Here is a 14,656-nt window from a genome sequence, read left to right as displayed (position 1 = left end):
AAAGGGAAAACATTGAACTGTGAATGTGTCTTGTGGTTTAAAACAAAATTTTCCTTTTGCTCGAAGTTGTTTTGCGTATAAGATCTCTAATGATTTAGAAAACTACCTGTTTCTCTCTCCCCCATAAAAGATATTGCCAGAGTAGAAGTTTCTCACATATTTAAGCTCCTAGCTGCTTTGGCCTCACTCTTTGACCACAGTCTCCATTTGACTCCTTTACCTCCTGATTGGCATATAGTTTGCTTTTGTGATGCAACTCACAAAGTTTCTACTCCATTTCATAATCCCCACTGTAGTTTCTGTTAATGGAATTGTAAGACATGCCTTGTCAGGGATCCCTCGAAGGTCATTAAGCTTATTTTTCAGGTGAAGGATAATTACGTGTATTTTCATTATCAAAAGAGGACGGGAATGACTACCCTCTATTTACGAAAGGTTGTTTGGTTAATCTCCTTTTAGAATGTACCAGTATGGGGCGCCTGGGTGGCGCAGTCGGTTAAGCGTCCGACCTCAGCCAGGTCACGATCTCGCGGTCCGGGAGTTCGAGCCCCGCGTCGGGCTCTGGGCTGATGGCTCGGAGCCTGGAGCCTGTTACCCATTCTGTGTCTCCCTCTCTCTCTGCCCCTCCCCCGTTCATGCTCTGTCTCTCTCTGTCCCAAAAATAAATAAAAACGTTGGAAAAAAAAAAAAAAAAAAAGAATGTACCAGTATGACATTCACAGCCTAGATTCTACCTGATTCTTGCTTTAACAAAAAGTGCTTAAACACTCTGGTAATACACAGTGTGGTCAAAACTCCCAGCGCATGAAGACTTAACTCCCAGAACACAGTAATTTGCAGGCTTCTTCATAAGGGGTTGGCGAAGTGTGGATTGTGGATCATATCTGGCAGAATGCTTGTTTTGTAAAGGACATTTTATTGGAAAATGGCCATGCTCATTTTCTTATGTACAGTTTATTACTGTTTGGGCACTACAATAGCAGAGTAGAATAGTTAAGACAGAGACTCTATGAACTGCAAAAATATTTACTATCCGGCCCTTTACAGAAAAAGTTTGTTGACCTCTGAAGATGAATGTACCAAATCTTTCAGGTTGAATGTCAAATTGGAGCCCTCTGTAGTTTAGAAGAATTCTGAATTGTCATGTTTTAATTACATGTACTTTTTTTGTTGTCGGAGGAAAATGCCTACAAACGTATGGAAACTAGTGAGAAGAACTTACGCGTGAATTCACTTTTCACAAAACAGCATCTGTCTTGGGACAGGCTTGCCGGTGCGAATACCTCACCTGAGCGTGAAGGGTAGGGCAGTGCTCCCTGGGCACTGGGGTTTGCCCTCAAGTTCTGATGAGGTATCGGCTCCATTTTAGGGGAGGAGCAGTACGTTGAGGAAGCTTCTAACTGTTTTACTTCAACGTGCCTGCCAAGTTGTGACTCAGGGCAATCTGGCGCTGTGTTCATGAGCCTTCGCTAAGAGGCGAGTTTGCACAATGGAAGAAACGTTCAGTATGTTTGTTGTCTGCATGTTCTTGGAAAGTGCTAAAACGACACCTAAAACTGCAACCATGTATTTATACACTGGAGAATTGTCATGAGATCCTTAACCACTCCTTTTCCATTTCTCTTTCCTTGTTTCCAAATTCTCATCGCAAAATTTCTGCTTTCTCCCCTAGGACGTACTTTCCATCATTTTGCCTTACTTGCCCAATCTTTTAAGCACAGATTCTAATCCCAAATCTACTTCAAAACAAAACGAAACAGAACAACCCTGATCAATGCTGAAATTTGTTATGTGTCCTGGGTTCTTTTATCAATAGCAATAAGATATGCAAGTATGATTTTTTCTTTTAAGGTATCAAAACTAGATTATCCACTCATGTGATCATTATTCCTTTGGAGATTTCTTTCAATGTTTGGAGAAATGCACTGTTTTAGCACAAAGCCCATGAAACTAAAAGTCATATGACTTGAGAGCTAGGCCCTCCTCTTGTGACAATTAACATTAATCATTCTGAATGGCTTACTCAACTGCTCTGAACTCAGGATTTTCAGCTTTCCAGTAAAGAGTTCCGTCTCATCATCCAAAAGATCTTTTGTCAACCCCAGCAATCTAAGCTGACTGTATGTTACAACTTAATACTAGCTTAGATGTTCAAATAAATGCTGACTAATTCTCCATTTTCCAAAGTAATAAGCGTTTCCTTAATTAAAAAAAAAATGAAATGTTTCATATATATGCACAGAGATATTTATAACCAGTACCCACCCTGTACCATCACCTAGCTTTAACAAGTATTGATGTTGAGCCATAGGTAAGCTTGATTGTTTTTTTAATAGTTAAAGAATGAAAGCATTACGTGTACAGGTAAAGTCCTTAATTTATAGAACTGGTCAAAAAAGTATAAAATGCTTTTGCATATTTTGGCCTCTTCAAAGCTCTTAACCATGAGATGTGGTCATATGTCCAGGATGCAGATGTGGTGCAGACAGGTGTAAAAATTATATCTGGGTATACTCAGTGAGTAAATGAAGAATCTAGGACTCGACCACATGCGAGGTCATCTAAACTCTGCATTCTTTCCACTATGCCTTGACTCCTTTTCTAAATATATCATTATTGTAATTAGGGTTCCTCATAAGCAACACAGATTGATTCTGGTTGTCTTATGCAAAAATACTCATTTATTAGCAATATATATTACAACTTACAGAAGCAAAGAAAGTAATGAGCAACCAGCTTTTGAAACAGGCAGGAAGCAGTAGTGTTCTGTAAGGTCTAGGTAGCAGGAGTAACTGGAAAGATTTTTCTGGCCTTCATTGTTCAATGAATCTGCTTCCTCCATTTTTGATCTTGATCTCTGTTCATGATCAAAACTACCAGTAGAGAAAGACTGATTGGTCCAGTGTGGACGCTTTGCCCCTCCCTCCTGTGAGGGTGAGTCAGAGCACGGGGTTTTGATGGTTCTACCAGGGCCACATGCAGAGGGGTGTTTTGGTTTCTGGTCGAATACAGAGATTTTTAGTGACAAGAGGAAGGGCATGGATGCTGTTCTGCCAAAAATGTGAGATAATCTACTCAACTAATTGCAGCAGCCATGAGAACGTGCATCTCATATGTCTGATTACAGGATAGTAACTGGCCAATGGCCCCAGCTGCTGTGCTCTGAAATTGTTTCACTGTGTTGGCAGAGAGGCCAAACTTTCTATGGGCAGCTTCCACCCAATGACCGAGGGAAGCAGTCGGGTGCGAACTGGATGCTGACCAGTTCTGTTCCTGGGAGATACGGAACTGCCCTGATGGGCACCTTGGCTGGGTGAGTCCCTGATCACCTTGGTGAACTTTCCTCACAGCTGCGCTGCGATCTAAGGTGCTCTTGTCCAATCCTTCTTCCTCCCCTTTCTCCTTTGCTTGACCTGAGACCTGTGTCATGGCCTTCCCATCATTTGCTTCTGAGAGTACCTTCAATATAGCACACAAATAGTCATTAATATTCAAAAGCAATATTAACTAGCACTTTCAGGAACAATTCCCTGAAATTATTATCCCCCCTTTCCCCACATTCTTTATCCTTCTTTTGCTCTTATTGCTGTTCTTGTAGCATTTGAAATCTTCCAATAAAGTAGACGATGGTTTATCATTGGTTTTCTCTCCAGAGCAGAGTATAAGTTCTCTTGAGGCACAGGACAGAGATCTGTTCTGTCTTGTTTACTGTTGTGTTGTATCCAAACACTTAAAACAGTTTTCAGCCATGGAAGGCACTCAATAAATATTTGTTGAATAAGTGACTATCTTTATTTCCAATTGCTTGCAATTTAATCTCCAAATATTTTCTTTCAGGTCCTAAATAAGAAGGCCTAGAGTCCCAGACCCCTTTACCCATACTGAATCCATGTGGACATTATGATTATTATTGACCCCAACAATCATTCCCATTGCCCCCAAAAGACCATAGATTCCTCCAACTAAAGCCTTGTGCAATTAGAGTTCACTTGATCCTCAAATTCTCATTTAAAGCAAGTTCTTTTTCATTGCAGAACAGCAAGTTTGAATAAATCTTAAATTGCTTTTCTCTAATTTTTTTTTCAACATTTTTTATTTTTTTATTTTTGGGACAGAGAGAGACAGAGCATGAACGGGGGAGGGGCAGAGAGACAGGGAGACACAGAATGGGAAACAGGCTCCAGGCTCCGAGCCATCAGCCCAGAGCCTGATGCGGGGCTCGAACTCACGGACCGCGAGATCGTGACCTGGCTGAAGTCGGACGCTTAACTGACTGCGCCACCCAGGCGCCCCTTAAATTGCTTTTCTTAAAGTCAGGTATCAAGGGAGCAAGTCTGCTTCAGTGTCTTGTTCTCAGAAGGAAGTAGCTTACAAGTAGCAGTCAGGAAGCAAAGCCTGTTGGATCAGACATTTTTCTGCTCATGAACAATCATCCTTCACATTTGGCCTTCTTTCCCCCAGAGGATTATTGATACAGAGAGCCATGGCCCAGCGTTGATTTCGGCTGAGTACCTGAGTGCTCTTCGTTTGTTCTAGTCTTAGAAGAGACGAGTCCAGGGGATGTCCTTGTGTGTCCTACCTAGGGCTGCCGTGGTACGGAGATCGCCATTTCTGAAGCTCCTAAGAAAGCAAGAAACAACAACATTGGGAGGATGTGTCAGGCAAATGCTTTATGAATGAGGAGAGGATATGGTGCTACATACATTAGCAACTTAGGTTGCTACCCTTAAAAACTTGAATCGGGAAGCTTTTTTGAGTACATTGTCTCCGTCTCAACACAGGGACTGAAAGCAGCCCCAGTGGTGGTTTTCGGATCCCAGTCTCTCATTAGATATGGAAGCACGTTGAAGAGTTAGAGCCACGTGTATGTCATGAAGGATGTGGGCCAGTCTTAAACGGAAGTAGCCGAATCTTGTTTCAAAAAGAAGTTCCACTCTTAACCTTGGCTGACAGAGAAATTTGTCGATTATCCTAAGGTTTTCATTTTTTTTCTCTTACGCTATGGCATTTAAGAAAGCATCTGTTCCATGATGTCCCAGGGCATGGGAAGAAAAATTAAACGGCAGTGAAACTCAATCCCCGAAGCACTGCTTATAGAATAAGATCATTCCCAGAATATTATAGTAAAGCAAAATTAGAAAATCAAACTCAGACTTGTGTTTAAATTCATCCCTTTGGCACTTAACAGCTGTGGGATCTTGAAGAAAATACCGCATATCTCAATGTCCACATTTGTAAAATGTAGTTCAGTTTGGTAAAATATTGGTCAGGTTGATTGGTGAGAAGTTCAGGTTTAATACATGTAAAGCATGTGGCATAGTGTCTGACACATGATGGGACCTTAATAAGTGACAGCTACTACTAGGCTCTTGCTGTGTGCATTGTATTGTTTACATCATCAGGACCCCTTTACCTCTCATTTTCATTAGGCAGTACCCATGTGACCTGGCTCCCCCTCTACACTTCTCCCTGCTGAATTTGTGTTTAACCATATGTGGAAAATCTTTTCAGTTCTAGGTAGTAATTATCCATGTTTATCGCCGGAAACAGTTTGGTTTTCTTAAAGCAAGTAAGAGCTCTACTGATCAATGATACACTCAATGATTTGTTGAGCAAGGTTGGTACAACTATTGATAAAAGCACATGTTGGGTGTATTTTTTTAGATCTCAAGTTTCCAAGCTCTTCTTTTTCCTAATGATTAGAGATTTCCTAAAGAGAGCTATACGTACCCCTGGGAGAGGAATACGGTTTTTATTTAAGGAGAAAAGGAACTTGGAACAAAATGGAAAGGGGGGGGAAACCCCCCAAAACTTGGCACATTCAAGTCAGTGAAGCATTGCTTGATTTGATTGCCTTCATTTCTCTCTTTCTTTTTCTTCTGCCCCCCCCCCATCTTACTTTTTCAGCTATCCTTGGGATGTCTGTTAAAACTTTTTATTTTAATGTGTTTATTTTTGAGAGAGAGAGAGCACAAGCTGGGCAGGGGCAGAGAGAGGGAGAGACAGAGATGGAGACAGAGAATCTGAAGCAGGACCCAGGCTCCAAGCTGTCAGCACAGAGCCCAATGCAGGGCTCAAAACCATGAACTGTGAGATTGTGACCTGAGCCGAAGTCAGACTCAACCCACTGAGCCACCCAGGTGCCCCAGCTATGAAAACTTAAATCATGGGACTATGTAAAAAGCGAGCTCCCCAGAAATAAGATCTCATCACTCTGATTGCCCAGTCTTGAACTTCTTCCATTTCTTACTTCTAGAGTTGCCAGAATCCCACTATATATTCCTTTATGCTGAATTCTAGAAAAACTGCAAATAAGGATCCCGAGAAGAAAGGAAAAAAGAAGCAACTATAGTTCCACAATCCACCACTATTAATGTTTTGGGGGCATTTTACCAGTCTTTTTTTTTTCTATACAGAAACAAACTTAAAACACTTTTCTGGATCTTCCTTTTTCATTAAATATTGAAATGAAAGGTACCATTTAGCTCCTGCCCAGCTCACGGGGTCTCCAGCTGGTTCTGTTCATCTCCCACCAGCTCCACTCTACCCTCAGGTGTTACACGAGGTATAAGGGCCCCAGTGCCCTTTACTTCGGGTCAATAAGATCCTGGGGCATGTGGAGGAAGGGTGTCCATGCAGGCAAATCCAGAGGGGACACAACAAAGACTTGAAACACGTATGGGCTGCACTAGAGGTGGATGGCCCTCAGAGGATTGCGCCCTGCAGGTAGGGTAAAGCCTTTACCGGATATTTCACCAAAGAATCCTTGCTTTCATCCCTTGGTGTAGAGCAAATGCCAAGAAGAGCTGGTGAGCCTGCTGTCGGGCTTGTCCTTCATGCAGCTCTGGGTACTTCAGAGGACTTCCTTTTTAATGTGACCCCTCCCTTGAGTTCACCTCTTCACACTATCCATCCCATCCCTGTTGTTTTTTTTCCCTAGTCCCTTGAAAATAGATCTTCCATATTGGTACAGAATCTGGAATGTTGGGGCGCCTGGGTGGCTCAGTCGGTTAAGCAGCTGACTTCAGCTCAGGTCATGATCTCGTGGTCCGTGAGTTCGAGCCCCGTGTCGGGCTCTGTGCTGACAGCTGAGAGCCTGGAGCCTGCTTCAGATTCTGTGTCTCCCTCTCTCTGACCCATCCCCTTTCATGCTCTGTCTCTCTCTCTCTCAAAAATAAATAAACGTTAAAAAAAAAAGAATCTGGAATGTTATGCTAATATTTTAAGTAAGCAGTGAAAAGCCATTGGGTGTTTTCAATTGATACCCTATATTTTCACAACTTACTGGAAGCAGCATGGGAGGAAACCTAAAGACAGGAAGAACCCTTTTGAAGAGTGGGTGAGAGATGATTAAAGCTGGGACAAGGCAGTAGCAAGTGTAGTAAAGAGGAAGGGCAGGTAAGAGCTCAATGATAGACTCCGTTGGTACTCCCATTACTGCTGCACCCGTTCTGCTACAGATATAAGTGTCCCATCGCCCATCACCATCAGCAGTAGCCTTGTTTACCCATCCACAGCCCCTCTCTCACCCCAACCACAATATATGTACCCCCGGACTAATTTCTTTATTCCTTTCTTCCTTCTTTTCTTTTCTTTTAATGGAGTTGAAATCAATGAGTCATAACATACAACACTCAGTGCTCATCACAACAAATGCCCTCCTTTTCTAAAAAAAATTTATTTATTTTTTTGAAGAGGGAAGGGGCACAGAGAGGGAGAAAGAGAATTTTTGTAATGCTTTTATTTATTTTTGAGAGAGAGAGACAGACAGACAGAGCATAATTGGGGGAGGGGCAGAGAGAGAGGGAGACACAGAATCCACCGCAGCCTCCAGGCTCAGTCAGCACAGAGCCCGACATGGGGTTCGAACTCACAAACTGCGAGATCATGACCTGAGCCGAAGTCAGACACTCAACCAACTGAGCCATCCAGGTGCCCCAGCCTCCCTTAATACCCATCACCCATCCAGCTCATCCCACACCCACCTCCCTCCATCAACTCTCAGTTTTTCTCCATCATTAAGTCTCTTTTAGTTTGTTTCTCTCTCTCCTCTTTTTTCCTCCTCCCATATGTTCATCTCTTCTGTTTCTTAAATTCCACATATGAGTGAAATCATATGGTATTTGCCTTTCTGATTGACTTACTTCATTTGGCATTCTAACTCCATACACATTGTTGCAAATGGGAAGATTTTATTCTTTTTGATGGCTGAGTAATATTCCAGTGTGTGTGTGTGTGTGTGTGTGTGTGTGTGTGTGCCACACCTTTATCCATTCATCAGTCAGTGGACATTTGGGCTCTCTCCATAGTTTGGCTATTGCTGCTGCTGCTGCTATAAACATTGGTGCATGCACCCCTTTGAATCTGTATTTTTGTATCCTTTGGGTAAGTACCTAGTAGTGCAATAGCTGGATTGTAAGGTAGTTCTATTTTTATTATTTTGAGGAACCTGCATACTGTTCTCCAGAGTGGCTGCTGCAGTTTGCATTCCCACCAACAGTGCAAGAGGGTTCCCCTTTCTCTGCATCCTCGCTGACACCTGTTGTTTCCTGTGTTGTTAATTTTAGCCATTCTGACAGGTAGGAGGTGGTATCTCGTCGTGGTTTTGATCAGTATTTCCCTGATGATGAGCGATGTTGAGCATCTTTTCATGTCTGTTAACCATCTGTACGTCTTCTTTTTTTTTTAATTTTTTTTTAACTTTCTATTCAGTTTTTGAGAGACAGAGAGAGAGAGAGCATGAATGGGGGAGGAGCAGAGGGAAAGGGAGACACAGAATCCAAAGCAGGCTCCAGACTCCAAGCTGTCAGCTCAGAACCTGATGCGGGGCTTGAACCCACCAGCCGTGAGATCATGACCTGAGCCGAAGTCGGATGCTTAACCGACTGAGCCACCTGGGTACCTCCCCCCCTTTTTTTAATGTTTATTTTTGAGAGAGAGAGAGAGACAGAGTGAGAGTGGGGGAGGGGCAGAGAGAGAGGGAGACACAGAATCTGAAACAGGCTCCAGGCTCTCAGCTGTCAGCACAGAGCCCGACGCAAGGCTTGAGCTCACAGACTGTGAGATCAGACCTGAGCTGAAGTCAGACGTCTAACTGACTGAGCCACCCAGGTGCCCCTGTATGTCTTCTTTGGAAAAGTGTCTGTTTGTGTACTCTGCTCATTTCTTAATTGGGTATTTGGTTTTTTGGATGTTGAGGTTGATAAGTTCTTTATAGATTTTGGATACTAACCTTTCATCAGATATGTCATTTGGAAATATATCTTCTCCTATTCCACCAGTTGCCTTTTACTTTTGTTGATTGTTTCCTTCACTGTGCAGAAGATTTTTGTCTTTTTAAAAAATTTTTTTTGGGGGGCGCCTGGGTGGCGCAGTCGGTTGGGCGTCCGACTTCAGCCAGGTCACGATCTCGCGGTCCGTGAGTTCGAGCCCTGCGTCGGGCTCTGGGCTGATGGCTCAGAGCCTGGAGCCTGTTTCCGATTCTGTGTCTCCCTCTCTCTATGCCCCTCCCCCGTTCATGCTCTGTCTCTCTCTGTCCCAAAAATAAATAAACGCTGAAAAAAAAAATTAAAAAAAAAATTTTTTTTTACATTTATTTATTTTTTGAGAGACAGAGAGAGACAGAGCACAGGTTGGGGAGGGGCAGAGAGAGAGGGAGACACAGAATCCGAAGCAGGCTCCAGGCTCTGAGCTGTCAGCACAGAACCTAACATGGGGCTTGAACTCATGAACTACGAGATCATGACCTGAGCCGAAGTCAGATGCTTAACTGACTGAGCCACCCAGGTGCCCCTTATTTATTTATTTTTAAGCAATCTCTATGCCCAAAGTGGTCATTGAACTCATGACTCTTGAGATCAAAAGTCACATGCTCCACCAGCTGAGCCAGCCAGGTGCCTCAAGTGCACAGCTTGAACTCACAAACCATGACATCATGACCTGAGCCGAAGTTGGATGCTTAACCAACTGAACCACCCAGGCACCCCAGAAGATTTTTAGCTTGATGAAGCCCCAATAGTTCATTTTTGCTTTAGTTTCCCTTGCCTATGGCGATGTGTCTAGTAAGAAGGTGCTGCGGCGAACGTCAAAGAAGTTGCTTCCTGTGTTCTCTAGGATTTCGATGGTTTCCAGACTCATATTTAGGTCTGTCACCCCATGGACTAATTTCTCAAAACCTGTCACCCCATCATCGAGTAAGTAGCACCGAGACAATGGTTGTTAGGAATAAGGCTCAACAGAGTTGATGCGAAATATGAAGAGCACCTGAAAATGTTTCAGTCACATGACATTGATGCTGTTAACACTTAGGATATTATAGGATTGTAGTAATAATTTTAAAAGCTAAACATCACACATATTTCTCGTTGAAATCCAAGCACGGTCCTACTTAAGAAACATGAGGATATGCAGAGGGTCCACATCCCACTTTCTGCTACTGACTTCCATTGGGAAAGGCAATTTGTAAGCTCATCATGACAGCATAGACATTACAGAGAAGGGAACAACTCACAACTCAATTTGCTTTATATCTGTACCTCCTTATATTAAGTTATTGAGCCTTGAATTCATACCGGAAACCTTATCATTCGTTTTTACTTCTTGCCAAGTAGAATCCTTGGGGGCTGTGTAGAAAACACATCAGTCTTCTTAAAATTGTAAATACTAGCAAGTCAAATTCTCCAATACACTTGTGTCCCAACTGAGAAAAAGGAAGTGCCAAAATGGGAGACATGGGACATTCCACCGGAATTAAGCTCTGTGTAATTATTTATGCAATTCCGAAAATACATTTTACCATATAGGGTATAAACCCTCTTTTCTCCCCATGAATTGTATTTATCCATGGAAGTCAAAGGTGTTATTAACTTAAATCCTGGCAGAGCCTCATCTGTTTTAACACTCACCAACCCACATGATAATTACTGCTGCTATACACAGAAGAACTTAAAATTGACATAAGATTTCTGCCCTCTAACCTGTTTTTAAGAATCCTTCACATCTCTGGGTTTTAGGCTGAAGGGTGTGCTGCCTCCCACCTTAACCCTAAGAGAGATTTATTGCACCGGGCCTGACTTACGGCTGACTGAAAGATGTTGCACGATCATTACTGTGCCCATGGGTAAAAGAGGAAGGGGCCAACCTTGGGGAATAGCTTTGAATTATGATAGTCATGTAAGGATAGAGATTTTGTCACAGAGCTAGGACAGAGGTCCTGGTAGAGAGATTTAGGAAAGCAGGGAAAGGATGGATAAGTGAGCAAATTAAGTGTGAGGGGTCTTGCTTTGAATTTGCTTGGCAAGGCTTTGCATCTGTCCTCTTTTTGTGGAAGAAGCAAGTGGAAAATGTTTTGCTTTCTAATGTTAGGCGTGGCTAACGTCCTTTTTTTTTATAGTTCCTCCTCCCATGCTACTTCTTCATTTATTTAAGTATTTATTTTTGAGAGAGAGAGAGAGAGAGAGAGAGAGAGAAAGCATGCAAGCAGGTCATGGGTAGAGAGAGAGGGGGACAGACGATCTGAAGCAGGCTCTGTGTTGACAGCAGAGAGCCCATTGTGGGGCTCGAACTCACAAACCATGAGATGGTGACCTGAGCCAAAGTCACATGCTTGATCAACTGAGCCACCCAGGCGCCCCAGCTAACATCATATTTATAAGGCAATCGGTGTGGATCAATCTGAAAGAGCAATTGAAAGAAGAAAGGAAGAAGGGAAGGGAAGGAGGAAGGAAATAGGCCTATATCTCCCTTATACTGTTTCCCTCATGTAGGCATACCTCCTTTTATCGTGCTTTACTTTATTGTGCTGTGTTTTTCACAAACTGAAGGTTTGTAGCAACCCTGCATAGAGCAAGTCTATTGGAGCTGTTTTCCCCACATTTGCTCACTTGGGGTGTGTGTGTCACATTTTGGTAATTCTCTCGCTATTTCCGACTTTTTCATTATTATTATAGTTGTTATGGTGATCTGTGATCAGTGAGCTTTGTTATTACTATTGTAATTGTTTGGGGGCACCACCAACTGTGCCCATAGAAGACAGCCAACTTAAATCAATAAATGTGTGTGTTTTGACTGCTCTACCAACGGGCTCTTCCCCATCTCTCTCTCATTCCTTGGGCCCCACTATTCCCTGAGACACAGCAATATTGAAATCAAGCCAATTAATAACCCTGCAGTGGCCTCCAAGTGTTCATGTGAAAGGAAAAGTTGCACATCTCTCACTTTCAATCAAAAGCTAGAAATGGTTAAGCCGAGCGAGGAAGGCATGTTGAAAGTCAAAACAGGCCAAAAGCTAGGGCTCTTGTGCCAAATAGCCAAGTTGGGAATGCACAGAGGTTCTTGAAGAAAATTAAAAGTGCTGCTCCAGTGAACACAAGAATCATAAGAAAGAGAAACAGCCTCATTGCTGATATGGAGAAAGTTCGAGTGGTCTCAATAGAAGATCAAAGCAACCACAGCATTCCCTTAAGCCAAAATCTGAACAAGAGCAAGACCCTAACTCTCTTCAAGTCTATGAACGCTGAGAGGTGAGGAAACTGCAGAAGAAGAGTTTGAAGCCAGCGGAGATTGGCTCGTGAGGTTTAAGGAAAGAAGCCTCCTCCATAACAGAAGGCGGCAAGGTGAAGAAGCATGTGCTGATGGAGAAGCTGCAGCAAGTGACCCAGAAGGTGAAGGTGGCTCCACTAAATGACACATGTTCAACGTAGGTGACACAGCCTTCCATTGGAAAAAGGTGCCATCTAGGATTTTCATAGCTGGCGAGGAGAGGTCAATGGCTGGTTTCAGAGCTTCAAAAGATAGACTGACTCTCTTGTTAGGGGTTAATGTAGCAGGTGACTTTTAGTTGAAACCAGTGTTCATCGACCATTTCAAAAATCCTAGGGCTCTTGAGAATTATGCTAGGTCTACTCTGCCTGTGCTCTGTACATGGAACCACAAAGCCTGGATGATAGCACATCTGTTTACAACCGATGTTTATAATCTGTTTTAATTTTAAACCCACAGTTGGTACTTCTAGAAAAAGGATTCCTTTCAAAATATTACTGGTCATTAGTGATGCAGCTGTTCATCTAAGAACTCTGATGGAAATGTACAATGAGATTAATGTAGTTTTCATGCCTGCTAACACAATGTCCATCCTGCAGCTCATATATCAAGGAGTAATTTTGATTTAAGTCTTATTATTTAAGAAACCCATTTTATAAAGCTGTAGCTGTCAGATAGTGATTCTTCTGATGCACCTGGAAAGAGTAAATTGAAAACCTCCTGGAAAGAATTCACCATTTTAGATGCCTTTAAGAACATTTGTGTTTCGTGGAAGAGGTCAAAACATCACTATTTTAATACGTGTTTTTAATGTTTATTTATCTTTGAGAGAGAGACAGAGTGCAAGTGGGGAAGGGGTAGACAGAGAGGGAGACACAGAGTTCCAAGCTGGCTCCAGGCTCCGAGCTGTCAGCACAGAGCCCGATGTGGGGCTTGAACTCACGAGCTGTGGGATCATGACCTGAGCTGAAGTCGGATGCCTGACTGAGCCACTCAGGCACCCTCAAAATACCGCCATTAACAGGAGTTTGGAAGAAGTTGATTCCAATTTTCATGGATGTCTTTGATAGGTTCCAGACTTCAGTGGGGAAGTCACTGCAGATATATGGTGGAAATAGCAAGAGAATTAGAATTACAAGTGGGGCCTGAAGCTGTGACTGAATGGCTGCAATCTCATGATAAAACTTGAACAGATGAGGACTTGCTTCTTAGGATGAGCAAAGAAAGTGTTTCTTGAGATGAATCTGCTCCTGGTGCAGATGCTGGGAATTTGCTGAAATAACGACAAAAGATTTAGAGTATCACATGAACTTAGTTGATAGAGCAGTAGTAGGGCTTGAGGGGATTGACTCCAATTTTGAAAGAAGTTCTGCGGGTAAAGTGCTATCAAACAGCATCACGTGCTACAGAGAAATCGTTCATGAAAGGAAGACTCAATTGATATGGCAAACTCATTGTTTTTCTTTTTTTTAAGAAATTGCCACAGCCACTCCAACTTGCAGCAACCACCCTCCCTTGAGCAGTCAGCAGCCATCAACATCAAGGCAAATACCCTCCAGCAAAAGGATTACAACTCATTGAGCCTTCAGATGATGGTTAGCGTATTTGAAAGAAATTAAGTATTTTTAATTAAAGCGTGTACTTTGCATTTTTAAACACCGTGCTATTGCACACTTCATAGACTACTGTATAGCGTAAGCATAACTTGTATATGCCCTGGGAATCAAAAACAATTCATTTCACCCACTTTATTGTGATGTTTACTTTTTTGGGGTGGTCTGGAACCAAACCTGCAGTATCTCTGAGATACACGCCTCTACACATTTTTTTGTCATATATGCAATGGGAAGGCAGACGTCAGCCTAGTCCGTGCCAAATTATTACAAAAATCTGAATTTAAAAGGACCCGTGTTAATGGACTTTTACTGAATTTATAAAATGTCAAAGATTACATCTCACTTAAAAGATAAATCTCAAAGTGCTCTTTCAACACTCCCAGAACACCATGTAAAATGACTGCTGTGCTGATTCGAGAATATTGACATTTGGCAGCTCTTTGCTTGGCTCTCACCTGATATGCTTTTGCCTCTCTCTAAAATACTTTGGTGCACCTGTG

General features: G+C 42.5%; 1 protein-coding gene across 1 annotated transcript in view; it reads left to right on the top strand.

The window, feature by feature from the left end:
- Positions 1–14,656, top strand: part of KCNH8 (potassium voltage-gated channel subfamily H member 8) — a 354,043-nt gene that overhangs the window by 136,366 nt on the left and 203,021 nt on the right. The gene's annotated exons all lie outside the window — the stretch shown is intronic.

Source organism: Prionailurus viverrinus, chromosome C2 (genome assembly GCF_022837055.1).
Source record: "Prionailurus viverrinus isolate Anna chromosome C2, UM_Priviv_1.0, whole genome shotgun sequence".
NCBI classification, from domain to species: domain Eukaryota; kingdom Metazoa; phylum Chordata; class Mammalia; order Carnivora; family Felidae; genus Prionailurus; species Prionailurus viverrinus.
This window is presented reverse-complemented; position numbering and strand designations above follow the sequence as displayed.